Below are 16,265 nucleotides of genomic sequence, written 5' to 3'. Positions count from 1 at the left end.
AACTATACTTATTATGGGAAGCACATCGATTTCTATTTTATTTGTTACATAAATATTTTAGTTTAGAGGCCTTGATCGATTATGTGATTGGATATATTTTTCTGAAAATTTTATTCTGCTTTGAATCGTTGTCACTTAGTTTTTGATGGGAGGATTTTGTTCCCATTTGCATCATATTTGTATACTTTATTTTTTGAGAGGTTTTTTGTGACATGATTGACACTACCCTGTGGCCTCCCTTGTAATCCTATGATTGATGCGTGCATGTGCATGTGGGGGTAGTTTCTACTAAAGATATGACAAATGGAGTGGGTATGTACTCATATTAGAATATATTTTCACTTTCTTGGTTGGAGAGGATGATATCATGCTTGATATTGTATAATACTTATATTTGGGGATAAACTGGAGAGAATTTATTAACATCCTATTTACTTAGTGTAATGCACCCCCTACTATCCCTAGCCCCTACCAAGGGTAGAAGAAGGTAGTTACTATGATGACTCAACCTCCAATGTCCCATTAAGGAAATGGGGTCTAAATTTTTTAATATTTTACAACTTCCTAAAAAATTAAAATGGATGAAACCATTGTGTTTGTCTTGTTAAGACCTTTCCAACAACATAAAATTTGCCTCAATCGGGTTTCAGGATCTAAAGTTATAGCCATTTTAAGATTTTTCCTATTAACTTTTTCTGTCATACTAACTTGTCACATGTCCCCCATGTGGCACCGACATGGATATTTAAATTAATTCCATATCATCAGCCAAAAGTTTGCATGGTATTTATTCCAGTATCTACCAACTCGTTCCTGACGGTTAATATTCACGGGATTCCCATTCCCTAGTGATTATAATATATATATGCATAATAGATATGAGGCACATGGGTCCATATGCACCACCTCAACCCATAAATAAAATCCCAGGGATTTCCTTCATATTCCCCCATTGAATCTACCAGGGAAGAACTTCTAGGGTTATGTGGAACTCTACTCTACTAAACTATCACATCAATTCATCAAGGAGTGTTCAACCAATCACATGAGGTTTTGCCTCCACCATGGATGACTCCTCTTACGAGTTACGTTTCCTACCCTCACATTTGTGCACTTGGGCTCCACCACTGACACATCACCTCAGGAATAAAATCCCAGCAGGATCACACCAAGATGTGATAGGAACTTATTGGGGTAGAGGCCCCATAGTGACGTCATGATTTTTAATCACCGAGGTTATGTCATAGTTTCTAATTGCCAAGGTGACGTGTCCCACCTTAGGTCAGAACGTCACAATAACATCAACCTCTACTTGGTCTATTGAGTGCAGCCAATGTCGTTTCTAGCCATGTCGCCTACCAGGTGGGCCATGGGTCCCACCAAACCTTCGTTGCATGGTAAACAATTAATTTTCATTATAATTAATTCAGGGTCCATTTGGCAGTAAGAAAAGTGCTTAGAATAAACATTTCAAATTCAATTCAATGATAGGTTTCCCTAGGAATGATCCCCACATTGCCACATCGTTATGACAATAAAATCCCAACAGGATCATCATGTTCTTCCTTCGAAATCTCCAAGGTAATTCTTCCAAGACAACAAAATTCCCCATTACTTGATAGCTTACTCCTTGTCCATTGCTGAGACCTTCCTAGTGCTTAGACACAATACTTGTTTGCATGGGTGCATAGAGCTCAAGCCCCCTTTCTCCTCTAGGCCCTGGACTTCTAGCCCCCGTGATATAGATGTATTGAAATCTACTAGAACCCTCTCCGCCTTCGACACTTGATTACAATGCTCTATCACACATGGCTATTACAACTTGAGGGATGGCCCATTAAATCCTTAAGGCTCAACCCCCACTCATTTCCATGCAAATACACACACACACACACACACACACACATATATATATACACATACAAACACACACACACACACACACACACACACACATATATATACACATACAAACACACACACACACACACATATATATACACATATACACATATACACATATACATGCATATATATGTGTGTGTGTGTGTATAGTAGTAACACTCTTTAGAGCTATCCCTCCTGAGCTTATAGTATGCGTGTTATCGACTCAAACCAATTCTAACCTCAATGAATAGGGGAGGATCATCATCTATAAGGAGGTTCTAAACACTAATCATTTGATTGAGGAGAAAGGTAATGACACCATTGTTTAGAGTGGTCTTATCAATTTCAATGGAATTGAAAACATCTTACAAAGGCTTAAACCCAACCTACTAATATGTGTGTGTGTAATTTACAAACAAACATACACCATCATTTTTGAGCTTATCACTAATATAATAAGGCCCAAAAGCCAAATCTGTTAATTACATAAGAACTAAGGCAAAGATCTGTCCAACTATTCATACTGAGGCCTGTTATCACCCCAAGAAACTCTCCTAGGTTGTATCTCAGAGATGCTTGGGAACATTACAAACTCAAAAATAATGTTGGAAAATGGTGGATGAATGGAAGGAATGATGCATATTCAAGCTAGATAACCACTTCTACTATGCTTAACCCCAGACATGGGTGAACACCCCCAGACTACAAGGCTTTAGACCACCAATTACTCACAGTTTGAGGATTAAGTGAACATGGAGAATACTGACCACACCAGCAGATGCACAAGACCATGTGATGGCTGGTTGCAACCAGTAAAAAGGTCTGTAAATCTATTTCCTAATGCTCAGACAGGATGACAGCTCTCTGGCACCAAGATAATAGAAACCTGCATACATATTCAATGAAACATACTAGATTCTAACACAGAGGTGGGATGACAGCCCCTCTAATGCTAAACATCAAGAGCACATGAACAAATGCATAACAGGCACAGCCTGGAATAGAATAGAAGTGGAAAGTGAGCAATTAACAACAAAAGAAGCTTGTATTAGCTGAAAATGAAGACCAGAAGCTGCAGGTATCACAATAGTTATAGTCTCCAGAATTTGAACTTTACATCAAAACAATATCCATCAACCTTGATTACATCTGTGTGCTAGGTATATATAGAGTATGTTTACAAATATATTCTGTTATGCTATGTGTGGAGGGGTCATAATTGACCACCAACCACATTAACTCTCTGAAATGGGCCTCTGCTACAATTTGACTGCTTTAATGAACAAAACTGATCTTTTTTGATATTCTGCTATCCTTCCTGAGCAGGTGGAACGTTGTCTGAGAGGAGCACCATAACTGATAAACGCGTTGATCTGCTCGAGGCCGTCCTTTTTCTTCTTGGCCATCATCTTTCTTAAATATAGTTGTTGAGGAATTATTATGCAGAGTGCTGGATTCTGGCATTCTTCCCCCTTCAAGTACACTAGACAGGCTATGGACACGGCAGTATAGCGAAGGCGTGCATATGACGAGAACAATTACTGGCCATTGGATCCAACAGTTGAACGAAGGAGATCGAATCGGAGGGAACTATTAGGAGGAAATGTGGATGGAGAAATGAGGGATGTTGGATCTGGACGCGGCGGATCTGATGGTTATCGGGAGTGGAAAATACGCGGGTGATAACGAGCGGAGGACGTACGAGTGGGCGGTAAGTAGTTTCCCCGCACCGCTTCGGGAGGGTAGGTGGTATCCGTATGCGGGGGCATGATGCAATAAAACTACGACGCATGTCAGATGTGACGGCGGGGAAACCGTTTTCCCCGCGGGTTAAATCGCGGGTAGCTCGCGCGATCGGGAGGAGCAACTAATGTTGATCAGGCGACTGATGGTCATATGGAGGGGAACATGCACGAGGTTTAACGTGTGGGCGGAAAATGCGGAGACCGTTAGGTCGGGGCGATCAACGGCAGAGGATCGATCGCAGAATAACGTCGGCAGTAGACAGGGGGGTGGCTTTATAAGGATTTACGCGATTTGCCGCTTTGCGATGAGGTAAAAGGGACGTAATAAAGGCGCATGGTCACATGATCACGGTCATATGATCATTTGAACACAGCGCCTGGGGCTAAATAAATATGGATTAATGAATTTTGGGGAGTTTTAAACAAAAATGGAGAGTTTTTATGGAAGAAACAGAGATAACGGGGCTAGGAGAGTATGAGGAAATTGAAGGGAAAGAAGGTAGATGACTGCTGCGAGCTCCCTTTTAGCATAAACACATGGCCGAGATGATATTTGGTCCTCCAAATGCTGAAGTTTGTAGCAGAGCTAACACTGGCTCCTTCTGGGGATGAGATCCTCCCTGTGAGGTCTCAAGAACTGCAAACCAATGCCTTCATAAAAAACTAGCTTAAAACATTTCCTAGTATCCATTGGGCATGGAGTCAAACTAAGTCTACACTAAAACCTGTAAAAGAAAATGCTTTCAATAATTAAGGCCTGAGGACCTAAATCTTCAAAAATTGCCCATCTGCTGGGCCACCAAAATCATTGCCTATCAGCCAGTTCATCAAAAAGCTGCAACATTGGATTTATTTGATCATATTCCTCAAATAGTTTAGGACTTTTGTGCTTAATAAGTAGATTTGGATCAAATTTCATCCCCTCTCTGTATGCTCTCTTCCTTGGATGTTCTTCATGTGAGCTTTGGTACACCTGATGAATAACAATGGCTGATGTGTACTTGTCTTTGTCATCTGTGGCCTGCACAATTAATATGAATGGAAAACCAATGTATTCTTGTGTGGAGGACACAGAGACATCATCTGCTCCTGCATCTTGCTTAGAATAGTCTTCATCCAAGGAGGGGTCCCAAAACTATGCACCCTCTTCCTCTGTCATCTGGCAAGTTTCCAATTCAATATGTATGGAGGCCACCTGAGCAGGTTTCAGAATATCAAGAATGAGGTGATCAGTATCAGCCTTGGGCATTGACTTATGGCCTGCCTCAGTGCCTAGTAGGCAACTGTGAGGGATTCTCTTTTGAGCAGACAGAGAAACAAAAGATAATGGGGAGCTTTCTTCTCCCTTATCGATCACTAGTCTGGGGACAAAAGCAGGTTGGCCAACTTGCAGTTTTGCATAGTCATTAGAAGCTGAGCTGGCTTTAGGCTCAGATTCTTGGAGGATGAAGGGGTCTGCTGCTGGTTGCTTCTGCTGATAAGCTTGCTGTTCTGCAGGTACAACAAAGTCACGAGCAGTGCCTTTGGATAATGCTTCTTCATATGCAGCTCTGGTTAAGAAAGGGGCACTGCCCTTGTCTTCCAAACGATGGACCTCATCGTCATCTTCATACTGCTCATCTTCCATGAATATAATCTGAAAAGGTTTCTTCACCCCTTTATCTTCATTTGTAACTTTATTTCTTTGCAAAATCTGCAACTGCTCCTGTGTTCGTCTATATGGATTTGGAGTTGGAAGAGAAAAGAAACAATGAGCTCCTGCTTCTTCAGAATGCTGCTCAACCATTAGTTTGGAAACTTCAGAGACCAAAAACTCAATCATCTTGGACATTTTATCAATCTCAGGATTTGAGGATGATGAGGACTCACGCCTTGTCTTTTTCATTCAGCATCACCTTCAAGTCTCTCTGCAGCTAAAATGTTTGCTTCTACTTCAAAGGATGCATTTTGCATATCAGCCAAAGAAGAACATCTTATTTCTCTTAATAGCAGGCAGAACTGAGAATCGAAAGCATTGGCATAAGTGATCATAGTAGAAGTAGGGGTAGGTTTTACTTCACATGGTATTTTGTTGTATATATGGTTGAATCTCTTGTTGAAATTAGATAGCAGCTCACCATCTTCTCTCTGCAAGTTCCCAAATTCAATATGATAAAAGAGAAAATCCTTCTTATCCCCCCAATTCTTTAAAAACACATCATCTAAGGCCTCAATATCTACAATAGACCTAAGGGGCAATTTTCTAAACCATTTTCTAGCTTCCCCATCTAGGCTTTGGACGAAAACCCTCATCCACACGTCCTCTTCATTGATATCTAGGTTATTAGCATAGCTATAAAAGGGCTCGAGGTGCTCTTCAACTGTTACTCCTTCTGTACCAGTAAAATTTGGCATAAATTCTTGATAATCTTTTGCAGGCATGGCATTCAAAGGGACAGGCAAGACCAGGGGTCCATACCTAGCAGCAACTATTCTTTCTATCTTTGTGAGAGCTTGCTGGCCTGCCATGACTGAGGTAAATGGAAGGATACTGGTAGACTGAGTGATATGGATCAATGAAAAGGATAATAGAGACAGAGGACTATGATGGACAACATGTGATGCTTTTTTGGATTGAGATCCGAAAGGGAAATGAATGAGCAGGAGCTTTATGAATCTTCGAAGGTGATTTTGACTAACAGAGATACATGGGATTCTTAAGGCTTACCTGGTCCTGATGCTCCTTTCTACGAAATTTTCTTCTACTTAACGATCTTCTCAAGGTCAGGAACTGGTTCAACTGGTGATTTTTGAGGATTTCTTCGAGTATGTCTCACAAACTAAGCCAGAACTTCAATGTGGAGTCACCAAAGGTTGGTCTTCCTCCAGTAGAGTCACCAGATAGATGATTACAACCAGAAATGTGCCCAGACCCTGTCTATTATCAAAATCTAGAACTGTGTCGTTCTCCTAGGGAAGCTGAGCTTCAATCTCCTCTCCCTGGCAATGGCACCAATTAATGTTATCACCCCAAGAAACTCTCCTAGGTTGTATCTCAGAGATGCTTGGGAACATTACAAACTCAACAAAAATGTTGGAAAATGGTGGATGAATGGAAGGAATGATGCATATTCAAGCCAAATAACCACTTCTACTATGCTTAACCCTAGACATGGGTGAACACCCCCAGACTACAAGGCTTTAGACCACCAATTACTCACAGTTTGAGGAATAAGTGAACATGGAGAATGCTGACCACACTAGAAGATGCACAAGACCATGTGATGGCCGGTTGCAACCAGTAAAAAGGTCTGTAAATCTATTTCCTATGCTCAGACACAATGACAGCTCTCTGACACCAAGATAACCGAAACCTACATACATATTCAATGAAACATACTAGATTCTAACACAGAGGTGGGATGACAGCCCCTCTAATGCTAAACATCAAGAGCACATGAACAAATGCATAACAGGAACAGCCTGGAACAGAATAGAAGTGGAAAGTGAGCAATTAACAACAAAAGAAGCTTGTATTAGCTGAAAATGAAGACCAGATGCTGCAGGTATCACAGTAGTTACAGTCTCCAGAAGTTGAACTTTACATCAAAACAATATCCATCAACCTTGATTACATTTGTGTGCTAGGTATATATAGAGTATGTTTACAAAGATATTCTGCTATGCTATGCGTGGAGGGGTCATAATTGACCACCAACCACATTAACTCTCTGAAATGGGCCTCTGTTGCAATTTGACTGCTTTAATGAACAAAACTGATCTTTTCTGATATTCTACTATTCTTCCTGAGCGGGTGGAACGTTATCTGAGAGGAGCGCCATAACTGATAAACGTGTTGATCTGCTCGAGGCCATCCTTTTTCTTCTCGGCCATCCTCTTCCTTAAATACAGTTGTTGAGGAATTATTATGCAGAGTGCTGGATTCTGGCCTTCTTCCTCCTTCGGGTACACTGGACAGGCTATGGACACGGCAGTATGGCGGAGGCGTGCATATGACGAGAACAATTACTGGCCATCAGATCCAACAGTTGAACGACGGAGATCGAATCGGAGGGAACTATCGGGAGGAAATGTGGATGGAGAAACAAGGGCCGTTGGATCTGGACGCGGCGGATCTGACGGTTATCGGGAGTGGAAAATACGTGGGCAATAACGAGCAAAGGACGTACGAGTGGGAAGTAAGCGGTTTCCTCGCACTGCTTCGGGAGGGTAGGTGGTATCCGTATGCGGGGGCGTGATGCAATAGAACTGTGACGCATGTCGGATGTGATGGCGGGGAAACCGTTTTCCCCCTGGGTTAATTCGCGGGCAGCTCGCGGATCAGGAAGAGCGACTATCGTTAATCAGGCGACGGACGGTCGGATGGAGGGGAACATGCACGAGGTTTAATGTGCAGGCGGAAAACACAGAGATTGTTAGATCAGGGTCATCAACGGTAGAGGAGCGATCGCAGAATCACGTCGGTGGTAGACAGGGGGTGGCTTTATAAGGATTTGCGCGATTTGCCGCTTTGAGATGAGGGAAAAGGGACGTAAGAAAGGCGCACGGTCACACGATCACGGTCATATGATCATTTGAACACAGAGCCCGGGGCTAAAGAAATATGGATTAATGAATTTAGGGGAGTTTTAAACGAAAAATGGAGAGGTTTTATGGAAGAAACAGAGATAACGGGGCTAGGAAAGTATGAGGAAATTGAAGAGAAAGAAGGTAGATGATTGCTGCGAGCTCGCTTTCAGCATAAACACATGGCCGAGCTAATATTTGGTCCTCCAAATGCTGAAGTTTGTAGCAGAGCTAACAAGGCCCATTTGGAAAATTTTGAGCTCATAAAAATTCATAAATTTGTAGGCCTCTTAGGTTAATAATAAACATAAAGACAGATGATGAACAATTACAGGGATTCATTCATTTACCCAAGAGCCATATAAGAAATCAACATAGTTTGACAAGTATGGTTCTAAGAATAAACCTCTCGTTTCCACATAGGAAATAGGGCCTCTCTTGCTATAAATTTAGGAACATTAACAACACTGCAAACATAAACATGATATCCACATGCAATACAATAAAACAACTTTAGGAATTTAGCTGCAAATGCATGCCAACATTTCTTATAAAGATGCAAGACATTCAAAGAATTTTAGTCAATAGTTTCATATACCAACATTCCTACATCCATGCAACATTTTTTAGAGTCATACATTAAATTTCACAAGGAATTTTTTAACTTCACAACTCTCAGCTAAATACATGCAAATACAATAAAGACAATGGCCAAACTAAAGGTGGGACTTCGATTTTCCACCCAACCTTAGACTCACTGCAACCATAATTACTTACAATAGTCACCCTTGATCCAAATCCACAATCTAAGAGAAATTTCTTCAATAGTTTCACCAGGAGGCCATACTCAGCTCATAGAGGACATGAATTACTTTTAAAATCAGGTGGTTTATTAGCTCTTTAGCAAGCACCCTGAGTGGGTTCTCAACCAATTATTGGAAAGAACTCATTCCCATTTTCCTTAGAATTTCTTGAGCTCCTCTAGGCCACAATTTAGCTTCCCAAGGAATTTCATTCCCTCCACTTTGTAGGTCTCTCCAACACTTCTCATGTGCTTTCCCAAGAAGAAAATCCAACCCCATCATTGCTTTTCAATTTCATTTTTATAATTTATCACGGGTGCCTCTTCATGATCCTCTTGGACTATTCATCTCCTCTTAGAAGTTTCTTCTAATTTTCTTGATAATATACACCAAAAATTAAATAGTGTTGCCAACTATATCCAAAAAAGTTTCTTTTCCTCTTCCTCCTTGGATCATGAATCTGTGGTCCCACTCTTCAGGCCTATTCATAAAAATATATTCATTTATAAATCAGATTATCATTACATTACGAAATAATGGGAAAAGTATACCGGGGGTGTCACAAACTCCACTCCCTTTAAGGGAACACGTCTTCGGTGTTCAAATCCAAGAAACTAATTAAACATAATTTTTTTACTGAATCAACCACTTTCTTGGCTACTTTGTATCTTCCTAGTGCTTTTATTGCACCCAGTCTGACTTGATAGCTTTGTATTTTTCGTGGAGTGTTGCCTACCCCCATATCCAACGTTTCTATCCTTTGTGCTCCTTGTTCCTTTAGCAAACAGTTCTTGGTCCATTTCGTCCCTAAGCACCCTAATGTGCTTTTTATTCCAATCAACCATGCTCATGATGCTTTAAAAACCAATATTATTTTTGGCATCCCCTCCTCTACTTCCCAATCCCTTAGATGATCCGATCCCTGTTAGATCCCTATAATACTAGTGATTCCCCCATTAAAATTGTCGTTGTATCCCTTATTGTTATTGTTGTGCCCCTATTGTCCCCATATTGTTATTATTGTGCCCCATAGAATCCCACTATTGTTATTTTTGTGCCTTTATATTATTATTGTTAGGTCGGCTTTGGTTATATTGTGACCCCTTAGACTCCTATATATAGAAAGGAGGTTTTGTCATTTGAATCATCTAAGAATTGTTCATTTGTGTAATGTAAAGGAGGTTTCCCCTTGAAGAGGCTTATTTCTAAGGCATTGATCTATCTTTTCTATCTTTTTGTGAGCTGGTTTCATAACATTTGGTATCAGAGCTTTGGATTCTAGGGTTTTGCTGCTCCAAATAGGGCATCGTGGAATTTTTGCTATAACATTTTTTATGCAGCATTTCAGAAGCTAAAAAGAAACCCATTTGAGACAAAATCACGTTGAACCTTGGGCCCAAATTTCAAATCTTTTCTCACTATATTTTCGGAGATATAATCTAAGGAAGTTAGGGTTTTGCAGACCCCTAAATTACATTCCAAACATGTGACCTTAGGAAAATCGACAGAACTTTCGCTCTGAGCATCAGATTGAATTTTTGTAAGAAGTTACAGAAAGAGGATAAACTGTAGTTTTTTGGGTATCATTTTCAGAACCTAAGGTTGAAACAGTGACCCGCGGCACGTCGTACAAGTTCGCTCTACTAAACTAGTCTATACTCAGGTCATCGTGGGAGATTTGGCATAACTCTTCATTAGAGAATCCAATATTGATCAGACTTATGGGGTTAGAAATATTACTCAGAGGGTTACCATAGGAAGAAATTTTAGACCTTGGAGATCCAAAATTACAGAGATACACTAGATTCAATATCAAGCTCCTATAAAGTGAAAAAATGTGTTTAGTTTTTTTTAAATTTTTGCATAAGCTTGGTTTGAAAAATTAGTTTGAAGGAATTCAAAGGGCATAGTGAAGCATTAGTATTAGTAATTTATGCCCCGAAGAAAGAAAATGGAAACACATAGTAAGCAAGTTGAAAGATCTAGCATGACTCATGAAGAAAAGGAAGAAATGAAACATGATATATCAAAATTACAAGACCAAGTGAAACAAATTTCACTTGCACAAAAAGTAACAGAAGCTAAGATGGATGGTTTAAAGAAAGGTGTAGAAGCTAAGATGGATGGTGTGGAAGCTAAGATGGATGATGTAAAGAAAGGAATGGAATATTTTAAGACATATTTGACAAAGTTTCTACAAGAAATACTTACTAATGGCGAACAGGTAGTAAAGGAAACTCATGATGAGAACAAAATAAATGTTAATCATGATTTCATAGACTCTAACGTTGGATCGAAGAACCACCATGTTCCAAAGATTGATATGAGGAAGTTTGATGGCAAGGATCTTAGAACATGGATACTCCATATGGAGCAATTTTTCGATCTTCATAATGTGCAAAACACACAAAAGGTACGTATTGCAACTTTATATTTGGAACCAAATCAGTTTGTATGGTATTGATGGCTTTGCTCTCGTAAACAAATTGTCACTTGGGCTAATTTTACGGATGAAATGATAGCACATTATGAGGATATAAAAAGCAACACAAACAAAAGGGTTCAATGATGGAGCACATTGAGGACTTCCAAAAATTGAATATGAGGGTAAGAGATATTCCAGAGGAGCATACGATTGAAGTTTTCATAAGGAATTTAAAAGATAACATCCAACATGAGGTTTACCTTGGGGAACCAGATTCATTGGAGAAGGCATTCAGGTTGGTAAGAAAAATGGAAAGCAAAATTATGGCAACAAGAAAGCCTACCACTCATAATCATAAAGATGGAAGTGTTTATGCCCCTAGCCATCCACAACCTACAAGGTTGACACCAAAACAATTGGAAGAGAAAAGAGCAAAAGGGCTTTGTTACAGTTGTGATAGAAAATACACTAAATGTAGAAATTTTGAATAATATGACACATATTCACAGAGATTATCCTGATCATACAATTATAAGCGGAACATGTATAATACATAATCTCCTCTACGTTGATCATCAATTTACAGAAGCAGAAACATTCACAGGTGCACATAGAAGCATCAATCACACATATCAACACAGTATTTTCCCGGGGAAAGCATCTCGCTAAAAACCCCAACTATCTGTATATTATATTGATTGAATCATGTAACATTACACAGCATAATACTTCTCACAAGTATCTCCACCTGTTACACACAATACAGCTCAGATCTGATCTCCAAATCTCTTCCACTACTTGCCTGCCTCCACTGCTCAATACCTGCTCAAGAACTGATGAGAATTGCTTCCCAAACTCGTTTTTCACCTACAAAATAGTCACTCACTCTTTGTGGACGTGAGCAAAGGCTAAAATGTGGGCCAAATACGTGAGCAAACTCATTGGCATACTCAATCCCTTGATTGTGTAAGATCTGATGCACAACTATAGTCACAACTGATAGCAATCCGATTCTCTACCACTTGTCCCTATTGAACTGAACATGCACTGACATGCAACTGAGTTAACTGATGTATTCTTTAGTTGTATTATGAGTTAATAATTAGTTTAACAACTCATCATTAGTCGATCTGCAGTTAGACTAACTACAACTAGTTTAACTAAGTCAAACTGAACACAACTCCATCAACTGTACCTCCAGTCCACTAAACTCAACTCACTTGAGTTCTAACTGAAGTCATGCATGCAACAACTCAACTGACTCATAAGAAAAGCGTATTTCCTTCTGACAGTTGCATGTGCCACCTATGTAGCTCAAACTGAAGTGCTCCAAGAGAATAAGATCAAGTTTATAGTCCAAATATTATTGTGAGATAATAATATTTGACTTTTCTATTTTTGACAGCCAGTCTAAAAATAGACTTTGATCACTTACACTGTGATCACTCACACTTTCATCAAAAATAGAAGTCCATCTATTTTTCCCAACTTGATCAATCATCCATAAACATAGACATGATCCATATGTCTAAAAATAGACATAGTCTAAAAATAGACTTGCACCAAAAATAGCCTGCGGGCCCACTTAGTGAAGGCGACTCTTTTCACTAAGCTCCATCATCTTGTTGCAATCTCAACAAGCATTTCTTGTTGCACACTTTTCAACACTCCCTCTCAACAAGAAAGGCTTCCTCTCAAACCCGATCCTGTAACTCTGGAATGTTCTCCATGCAACACATCTGGCAGGTCCACTTGCTCTTTCATCAAAGTCTCTGACTGCTATTGCCTCTGTCGACTGAAACTCTGCATCTCTGTGCTCTTCAGTATCTGACTGCTCTAGCCTCTGTCACTTTGATCTCTGACTGCATCCGTGCTGCTGCTGGTTCTATCTCCCAGCATTGCATCCGCACCGCACCTCCCAACTGACCTCCCTGTTGGGATAGAAACATCCTCTGATGCTGAAGCTCTACCTGCTGCTGACAAGTGCTCCCTCTCTGACATCTGCGCTACTGCAACATCTCCATACATCTCGCACCATTGCACACCTCTCTGTGCCACCTAGCATTGTGCAAAACACTTGTGCCTCTCGCATTGCTACAGCCTGCTAGCTATGCGCTGTCCTGGGATTCCCTGCACTGTCGCTCTCTCTGCCGCTCCATCCGCATCTGTCTCTACCCAATCAGTCAGTTCCTGCTACTACACATCGGGGCTCCCGTAGCAAGGTCTCATCCAAGAGGTTGGGTACCTCAAGGATCCTGCCCCTCCTCCTTGGGACAATCAATCCACATCACCCCACCTCCTACCTGGAGGTATGGCTGCATGCGATCCCTCAGCCCACCTGGCTTGAAGTTTCCCCCTACTGGAGGTCTCTGGATGAGTAGATGTCTCTACTCTATCTCCTCTCAGCTTCCCTTGTTGTGGCTGCTCCACAACCTCATGAAGCTGCTGCACCAATCGTGGCTCCTCCACAATCGTCTGAGACTTCTTCTGGCTCTGCATGTTGAGAGGTAATATACGCTCCCTCTCAACCACCAAGTCTCCATCAGTTGCCTTGCTGCTCAAGGCTTTGCATGCATCTTGAACCTTAAGAGCATACAGGTTCCTAACCTGTGAACCAATCTCATGACAATGAAAGCATCTCACCTTCGACTTGTCAACCTTCTTCCCATCATTGGAAGAACAAGATTCGAAAAGAGAAACCTTCTCCTTCCCCTTCTTCACCTTACTCGCTAAGGCACAGTTCTCCTCATCATGCATAGATGAAGAACTGTCTCTGGTGCTCCGTCTAATCTCCTCCTGCACAAGATCCGACCAAAGTCTCTCCCATCCTGGCAGTTTCTCCCTTCCATTCACCGAGTCCTGGTAGCTATGCCAACTCTTAGGAAGGTCAAGGTGTCCTAGACTCACCATCCTCATCATCAACAGTAACCCCCACACTTCCCAGCTCATCTCGACACTGAGTGAACCTCGTGAGATACTGGGGCATACTATCTCCATTCTCGAATTGAATGTTTCTGAGTTTTATCTCTTGCTTTGGAATTAAATTCGAATTCCACCAGCACAAAACTCAACTGCTTCCGATCTAGAATTCATGAGAACAAATTATTTCTTGTACAGAGATTGACTGTATGGGCATTCACCGGATATCTCACCTTCCAAAGGAAGGATGAATCCAGAGGCTACCTGGCCCGATTATAGACTCTGCCTGAAGAAATAGAATGTAACCACTTCCTGAATAGTAGATCTGATGATCAATCCTCGCTTGATATCCTGTAAAAATCTCTTCTACAAATCAAGCTGCTTTGATACCATGTAGAAACTTTTTCTACAATTATCTAGCTCTGATACCATGTAGAAATTTTGAATAATATGACACATATTCACAGAGATTATCCTGATCATACAATTATAAGCGGAACATGTATAATACATAATCTCCTCTACGTTGATCATCAATTTACAGAAGCAGAAACATTCACAGGTGCACATACAAGCTCACTATTAAAGACAAATTTACCATTTTTGTCATTGATGAATTCTTGGATGAATTGCATGGATCAATTTACTTCACCAAGTTGGATCTTCATTCATGATATCATCAAATCAGAATGAAGACTGAAGACATTCCAAAAACAACATTTAGAACTCATGAGGGTCATTATGAATTTTTGGTCATGCCTTTTGGCCTTACTAATGCACCTTCTACATTTCAAGGTTTGATGAATTCCATTTTCAAAACCTTCCTTAGAAAATTTGTGTTAGTATTTTTTGATGATATAGTAATCTACAACAAGTCTTGGAAATATCATGTCAAACATGTTGATATGGTGGTCCAACTATTGGAGGAGAAACAATTATATGCAAAAATCTCCAAATGTTTCTTTTGAGTACAAGAGGTAGAATATCTGGGTCATATTGTATCTCATGAAGGTGTTAAGGTAGACCCTAGCAAAATTAAAACCATTAAGGAATGGAAAATCCCCACATCCATAAAGCATCTACGATGATTTCTCGGGTTGACAGGGTATTATTGCAAGTTTGTTAAGAATTATAATAGAATAACAACACCTCTAACAACATTATTGAAGAGATATGACTTTTCATGGACTCCAGAAGCAACGAAGGCCTTTGAACATCTTAAAGAGGCAATGTGCCAAGCACCAGTCTTAGCTACACCGGACTTCACAAAAACCTTTATTGTGTAATGTGATGCCCTAGGAAATGGAATTGGTGCTATTTTAATGCAAGAAGAGAGACCCATTTCTTTCGAAAGTCATCCATTCAAAGGAAAGCATTTACACAAAGCTATTTATGAGAATGAAATGTTGGCAGTACTACATGCACTTAAGAAATGGCGACCCTACCTGATGGGAAGACACTTCAAGGTAAAAACAGATCATGATAGTCTTAAATACTTTTTAGAACAAATATTATCTTCAGAAGAGTAGCAAAAATGGGTCACAAAGATGTTGGGTTATGAATTTGAAATCATCTACAAAAAGGGAAGCAAAATGTTGTGGCAGATGCACTCTCAAGAAAGGATGAGGATGTGGAAGCATTTCTTTCTGCCATTTCTATTATCCAACCAGATTGGATAAATGAAGCAAGGCATGAGTGGAAGAATGAGGAGTAAGTGTGGGCACTCATTCAAAAGATACAACAAGATCCTAGTACATCTGATACATTTAGCTGGAAAAATGATTCGTTATGGTACAAGGATCGGTTATACCTATGTAATAATTCACAACTCAAACAAAGATTTTTAGGGAATTGAACACCTCTCTCTTAGGAGGGCACTCGGGATTTCTAAAAACCTACCACAGGGTTAAGAAGGAAATT

This window comes from Pinus tabuliformis, chromosome 7 (genome assembly GCF_031772625.1).
Source record: "Pinus tabuliformis cultivar Carrire ecotype Pingquan chromosome 7, CPIR1, whole genome shotgun sequence".
Lineage (NCBI taxonomy): Eukaryota > Viridiplantae > Streptophyta > Pinopsida > Pinales > Pinaceae > Pinus > Pinus tabuliformis.
The sequence above is the reverse complement of the archived record's forward strand: the minus strand, read 5'-3'. Positions refer to the sequence as shown.